The sequence below is a fragment of the Aulostomus chinensis genome, chromosome 9 (assembly GCF_037954235.1).
Source record: "Aulostomus chinensis isolate RoL2024-O1b breed Wild chromosome 9, RoL_Achi_v1.0, whole genome shotgun sequence".
Classification (NCBI taxonomy): domain Eukaryota; kingdom Metazoa; phylum Chordata; class Actinopteri; order Syngnathiformes; family Aulostomidae; genus Aulostomus; species Aulostomus chinensis.
In genome coordinates this window covers 16,307,949-16,315,728 of record NC_141328.1, presented here as the reverse complement: position 1 = coordinate 16,315,728, position 7,780 = coordinate 16,307,949, and positions in this window count along the sequence as shown.

Here is a 7,780-nt window from a genome sequence, read left to right as displayed (position 1 = left end):
TGTTGGAGTAAAACCTTGTGTCCCTTCGAGATGTTGTGTGGTAAATTACAGATGGTGTTTTTTTTTTTTAATTATTATTTCTGGAAAAAAAAACTGATAAATGACTTAAGACCTTAAAGGGATACTTCACCCAAAAAGTGTGTTTACTTTCAAGTACTCACAAACAGGTGTCTTGAGGTTTTTTCTTTCCCACATTACTTTGAGGTCCATTGCAGGGCCGACACATACAGACAACCATTCACACTCACAGCCACCACGCCTACGGTCAATTTAGAGTATCGATTGGCTTCGTTGAGCGAAAACAAAAGGTAAAATATTTGTCAAGATGTGTCCTTAATATTAATTAATATTTTTATTTAATATTTATATTATTTAATTATAATTATCTTATCATAAAAACAGACAAGCCAAGTAAAAGTGCACTCAAAGAACACAAACATCTGACAAGGTCAATAGCCCCCCTTGATCAAGATCAGTCCAACACAACAGACATTATTGCTGTACTGAGTTTTTTTCATAAAGGTTCAGGTGGGTCGAAAACTCCCACAGAAATCATCACATAAGTCTGCATTTCCATCATTATTAACATATATTTTTTCATCCAAGTCCATCTGATATTAATTCAGAAATGTTTGAAAATGTAAAAGAAGAGGGGAAAAAAATTTACAATCCTTTGCCGCCCCGAACCCTTTTTTTTCCCCCCCTCGGCCAACGCTCCTCCCCAACGACCGGTTTCATAACACCCAGCTTGGGAGGTTTTGCATGACAGTCCAACAAGACGGACAGACAAACACATAACCTCCTTCACTTACATAATGAAGCCCAATCTGAAAGTAACATGACTCTTTGAGAGGAGAACACAGTATATATTACTCCATTGCAGTAGAAGTACTGCATATATTCATAAAAACTGGACAAACTTAAGCATCTCAAAATTGTACTTGTGTTCAGTACCTGTTGGAATGTAGTTCCATTAATTCCTACGCACCACTGTTTGTTAATTTTGCAACTATGATTGCCTGATAGAACGTATTCATGTTTTGATATGTATCCATTTTATGAAAGCCTTCCAATTAGGAAAATTACCCGTTCTTACATTTCTCGAGGCGTGTATCAGTGCTGTTGTGCTGCCTGATCAAAAAGAGATTTGAAATTTTAAACAGCAATTTACATAATTCGTGATCAATTTTGTTACATTTTTATTATCAGGCCTATTATCATTTATGTGTGTATTTATTTTTACAACTGGCAGGCCAAATAAAACATTATGGCAGGCCAAATGTGGCTCTTTAGCCCCACTTTGGGCAACGCTGCTCTATAGAAACTACCATTTTTAACAGCTGAATCCCAAACTTACTGGACTCACAGTTTCACAAGTGAAAACACTACATGTACTGTGGGGGGGGGGGGGGGGGGACATTTGAAGCCTACTTAAGGTGGCCTGGAGGACTCCCTTGGCTTGTCCACAGCTCAAATGTCTGGCTGAATAAAGCTGGTGTTGACCGACGAGTGTACATGCAACATACAGAGCCCCTCCTCTTCTGTTCAGCGCGACTAAACAAAGCCAAGGCCTGGGGAGCTGTCCGTGGTGCTGAAAGCCATCACACCCTAGTGCTGAAGAACAAAGAATCATGCATTCGTTACATGCATCCCCCAACCAACACTCACATATAAACACACACCAACACCTGCATGACTATACCCAACCCACTACTGTCAGAGCTTGTTATTCTAGGAGCCAGTGTGAGGAGAAAGAGGAGAAATGTATTTATAGATGAATCAGATTAACTTATTAATAGATATCCTCCACACTGCAGGGAGATGGACCACAGACATGCACACACACACACACACACACACACACACACACACACACACACACACACACACACACACACACACACGTCTTGATGAAAAGCTTCGTTGCCGATTTTATCTTTCCTTCTTCTTATCTTTAACTGTTCCACACTATCTCCCAGCGGCAGGTCCAAAATCATCTGACACACTTTCATTGTAGATGAGCATTTATTTTTTTCCACCAATACTATCTTCTAAAAATGAAGGTTGCACTTGATTAGGTCGAGTCACACTTCTTTTCCAAGTTTTGTACTGATCAACAGCTTCAGCGAGGTGGTTTACACATTGATTAAAGTGCATATTTTCTCCATGCACAATGATGTATTTTGAGAGGTGGGCCTATGAGTTTGATTTGTGACATGACAAATACTTGGCCAATTCTGGTCCAATATTCAGAGTGCGCAATTATGATGTGGAATCTTGAAGCCTCCAGGGCACAAAACCTGAGAGTGGATTGAGAATACTTCTTGTCTCTTGCCTTGATTGGGTAAGAATGAAAAAACAATCACAGACATTCACAATACTAGCTACAGCTGATGTAGCTCCTGTTCTATAACTGCAGGCTCCACCGACTGGTGGCCTTTGCTGTTGCTTTACTGCTGATGTGATGTTGCATGTCCTCAACTGAGAAAAATCTTTGCATTTATACCAAATGTCACCTCAGAAAAACCATGAATGATAACCACATTCTCTCAGCTAGCGAGCAGGTCAACAAGGCAGCTGTCCAAACTGCCAACAAGTCCCGAGTTATTCTCTTCTCATTCTGGAGCAAATGTCTCATGGACATCATTTCTGCCACTAAACTGCCTCCCAACTATTGGATAAGATGCACTGAGCCCGAAAGTATCCAAACAGGGAGCAAGGGTTTTGGACAACTAAAAACATGTGGCAAAATAAGGACAAGGAAAATTGTGGAGGTCATCCAGCTGGTAGACATAATCTAACAGCTGTTTGACCTTGAGGACTCTCCTTGTAATGTCACCATTCAGGATGTGCAAGTTCAGAATGACTTTCAAGCAAACGATATGGCGAAGTAAACCCCCTCCCCACTGCCCAGCCATGCAAGATGCTAATGTGGACTGAGGCTGGCTGAGAAACATGCATCACCGAGTTGGCTGGCGAATGGCCGTTAGCATTGCTAGCCAGCCTTCTAGAAATTCACAGTGCTAACAGGCCATGTTGGGCATTAGCTCAAAGGCTGGATGGTGACATGGGTTGACGGATATGTGTGTGGGTGAACATCAAGCACATCAACATGCACCATGGGGGGGGGGGGGCTAAGGTATCAACCAAAATAGTAATTCTGATGAGTCCTAAACATACATTTTTCTGCTCACTTCTTGCAGCTCTAGCTTTGTATCAGTTTAAATGTCAGTTTTTCATCGTATTTGGATTTTCATTTAAGTATTCTTCTCTTTTTTTCTCGACTATTCCATTCACTTTCTGTGAGAGACCTGCGTGAACGCACCCTGCAGTCTAGTGCCCTTTCGTGGGGACTGGTGAGGCATTTACCTGCTAATTAGGAACAACTGGCACATGCAAAGACAACATCAATCATCATTAGAAGAACACAGCTGCCTGTGATTTGAGAGCACATTATCAGTCTGAGGTAAATATTTGGATATCTGGGTGAATCCTGATATTTTGATTAATGCTCAATGAATGTTGTTGTTGTAGCTTACCAGACAGAAATATCCATCCATCCATCCATCCAGGCAGGGTTCACCCTGGACAGGTCACCAGTCCATCGCAGGGCCAACACACAGAGACAGACAATCATTCACACTCACGGTCAATTTAGAGTATCAATCAGCCTCGTCCCCTCTTGATGTCTTTGGACTGTGGGAGGAAGCTGGAGTACCAGAGAGAACCCACACAGGAACAGGGAGAACATGCAGACTCACACAGAAAGATCCCGTGCTGGAGCCGGGACTTGAACGTGGAACCCTCTTGCTGCAAAGAAACAGTGATAACCACTGCACCACTCAGCCATTCACAAATCCATCCATCCATTGTCGTCTTCCGCTTATTCCTTACGAGTAAGGGTCGCAGGGGGGCTGGAGCCTATCCCAGCATCTACGGGCGAGAGGCGGGGTTCACCCTGGACAGGTCACCAGTCCATCGCAGGGCTAACATGCAGAGACGAACAACCATTCACACTCACAGTCACACCTACGGTCAATTTAGAGTATCAATCAGCCTCGTCCCCTCTTGATGTCTTTGGACTGTGGGAGGAAGCTGGAGTACCAGAGAGAACCCACACATGAACAGGGAGAACTTGCAGACTCCACACAGAAAGATCCTGTGCTGGAGCCGGGACTTGAACCTGGAACCCTCTTGCTGTGAGGCCACAGTGCTGACCACTGCACCGCCATGCTGCCCTCAGCCATTCACAAATCATTCTTAAGATTTTTATGATCAAATCATAGTTCATGTTCGCTGAACATGTTTCTGCATTGTTCAAGCTGTGCTGCAAACATCTAGTTCTGCTGTGACCAATATCAAGTGCGTAGTGGAGCTTATTAGCTGGCTGGCCACGAATTTGACAGAGAAGATAAAATATACACAAACAATAGAACATTATGATGACTGAAATGTGTTAAGAGAACATATTGTTCTTACTTAACTTTGGCGACTGACATTCAGGTCCACAAAGAACCTCTCCTGTGTGCTTTTTGTTGTTGTTTTTGTTTTGTTTTGTTTTGTTTGTTGTTCATGAAATGGTACGCCAACAATGACAATAACATACTGTCCAGCTCCTGGAAACTGGAAACCACAATGATCATTTTCTCTTTTATGGCCAACATGAATTGGAACAGATCCTGGTACTGTTGTACTGTTTCTAGATCTAACAGCTTTGCCACCATCTCTTGTTGGAGATGAATGGCAGCCTACTGCTTTTGTGTGAAGTTGACGGAGTTGTCTTTTTTACTTATATTGCAGCCAGCCACCAGGGGGGCAATTGAGATCTTTTGGCCTCTCTTTTGGGGAATGTTGTAATCAAGTCACAAGTGGTGACTTTTCATCATCGTGGCTGCCATCCATTCTCACCCTGACGAGAATTCAGTTAACATTTCTGATTTTCCTTTATGAAATATGCCATTACATTTTTTGGGGGGGTTAGTCTTCCAAAACCAACTAAAAAAAGTCACTGTTGGTACAGGCAGAAAGATGAATTTGGAAAAGTCTTGACGGACTGATGGCTTTGTCTGTCTGCCAGCTCATCAATCCTCTCTTCTCATGTTGATGAATCATGCAGGCTGCTCTCTTTGACCCCTAATATCAACACACACACACACACACACACACACACACACACACACACACAGAGCTACTCTCTTGAAACTATTGTCTATACATTAGGAATAATAATGTTTAGTAGTGCTTAGTTGGTGTCTAATAGGTCTGAGGCTGGAGGCTGCAGAGGTTTTATCAGTTCAAGGGCACTCAGCTCTTGGATTGCAGCCCTGATACATTAACATCCCAAACTGTCATTTCAATATAAACGCACACACACACAGACACACACTACTGATCATGGGTGTGTGACCTTCTGACTTCCCCTCAAGCCCACACTAAAGGCTGAAGTGATGTGTAAGCAGATCCCAGGCTTACAGCTGAGAGGGCAGCCGATCAGAGGAGGTGGGAGACCGCCGATGTGTGATACGATACCTGCCATCTTCCTCTCTCACACTCCTCCTTGTCTCCCTTTCCTCACTCCCTCTCATCCATCCTTGCCACCCACCCCCCAGATTCCCTCCCTCAGCTCTCCTTCCCTTCTGATGGTTAATTCATGGAGTCTGCCTGAACATGCACTCTCTCCATTATTAATATAACATTAGGGAGACAGAGGGAGGATAGAGGACGAGGAAGGAAAAGGGAGGAGAGATGGGTGAGCCTGAGGAGGAGAGAGGGTGAGAAGAGGGGAATATGGGAGGGTGATAAAGGGAGACAGAGGGCAAGTGAGGTGGAGAGAGGGTGTCAGGGGTGGAGCTAATGATGAGGGAGGAAGCAGCCAGATTTTCCCCGGCAGCAACATGAGGGAGAGGGGGGAAAAAACAGAGTTGGAGGAGAGTGACAGATGAGAAGGGAGAGAATGTGTCAGGGAGAGGAATGCTGTAACGCAAGTGATGCTATCGGGATGCACGCAATGTCTCCTGTCCCATGAAGAGAGGCAGAGCGCATGTGGAGTAGAGCAAGACTCAGATGTGTCAGAGTTGATCATGTGACTGTGACTCCTCTCTCCTGGTCTGCACACAGACACACACACACACACACACACAAACGAGACACGCCGACCTGATTTCACATTTTATTTTTTTCGGAAATAAATACACAAAGGAAAGAAAACTGAAATGTTTCTCTTCTTCTTTGAAGCAGCATCTGGTCGGCCGTTGTACTCTTGTCCAGCTACATCTCTTCACTTCATTACATCCTCACAATTAAATACAAGAGCAGGGTGTCCAAAAGTAACCTTAACACTGACTTTGTTTTCACACTCCACTCGTGCTGACTGGAGGTCGGGACAACCTCTCGGCCATCGAGTCAACGTTTCGCACGAATGCATTCACAGATGGGCTAATTTGAGTCTATCTGCAAGGGAACCTTTGTCTGAGTGAATAAGGCTGTTGATTTGATTTATTTAACAACAAATCCCTTGAGAAAACAAACAAAACCCCAAAAAAAAAAACTAAAGCTGACATTCTCTTACTCCTCACAAACCTTGCTTTTCTCTGTTCTGTTTGGAGACAAATCTTTGAAATGAGTCCCAAGGCCAAAAACATTTGTTTTTGGAAAAAGTGTGGGAACAAAAGAATGCAACGTCTTACATTTACATGACAGTGAGGTCAGGTTTGTGTCATTTCTGACTACGTAACAGAAAAAAATGAATATGTTGGTTAAATGTTTAATGTTATAACGAAGTAGCTGTTATTTATTGTGGTTGCACGTAACAACATACAGCATAGCTTCAGTTGCTTAATGGACAGTCATCATAATTTTAATTCTGACAGAATAATGTGAGAAAACCAACCCAGACATTAAAAAAAGTGAATGCCGGATCATCGGCCAGCTGGTGTGCTGAGGGTTTCACCCTTCAGCTCACGTTAAGGAGCTTGGCATTTTTCTTGATTTGGAGCTTCTGCAGGTTCATCATATTCAATTCAAGACTATTTACCACTCTGACTCAAGGAGCATGCTTTTATAAGTAAAAATATGAAAATCACAGCTCAGAACCTGAATATCTAAAGAGGATTTCCTAACATGGGTCTGTTATCAGTGGGGGAGCGTAGTGGCATTAAGGTCCATCTCTTGTTTAACCCTGCTTCATGTTACCATTGGTGGTAACTTACATGACAAGTACCACCAGAATGGTAGCCAGAGTTGACAAGGCTCGATGTGTACACCGTTCGCATGGCGCGGCAGCTCCCATGCCACACCGCCATCTTGGATCTCAACAAACAGCTTGTCTTCCTTTGTGCTTGAAGGTTGGTTTACATTTCCAACACCTATGCTGGAGTGTGGACCTCCATGTGATATCACAGGAATACTGAACACTAACCAGGGCTATTCATTAGAAACCTAGAGCTCAGTCGTATGCATTTAGAGAGAGCTACCAGAGCACGATATCACTGACTGTAGAGATTATGCTGTGACACCAAGCATTATTTAATGTGTAGAAAGCAAAATGCACAGGGCAGTCGTGATAGTGGAGTGACTGGGAAATTAGCCTCTTAGACAGTCAAGTGTGGTACTACACGTCACTTACATTCCCCCAGTGACTGAGTGACTCACTCTGTGAGTTACCTTAATTTGCAATGTCCTCGTGGTGACCTTGGGTGCCGTGGCAAAAATCTCACTTCTGCTCTTCCTGTAACTGCAGGAGCGGTGCTTGGCTACAGTATTTGGTCTTCAGCACATCAAC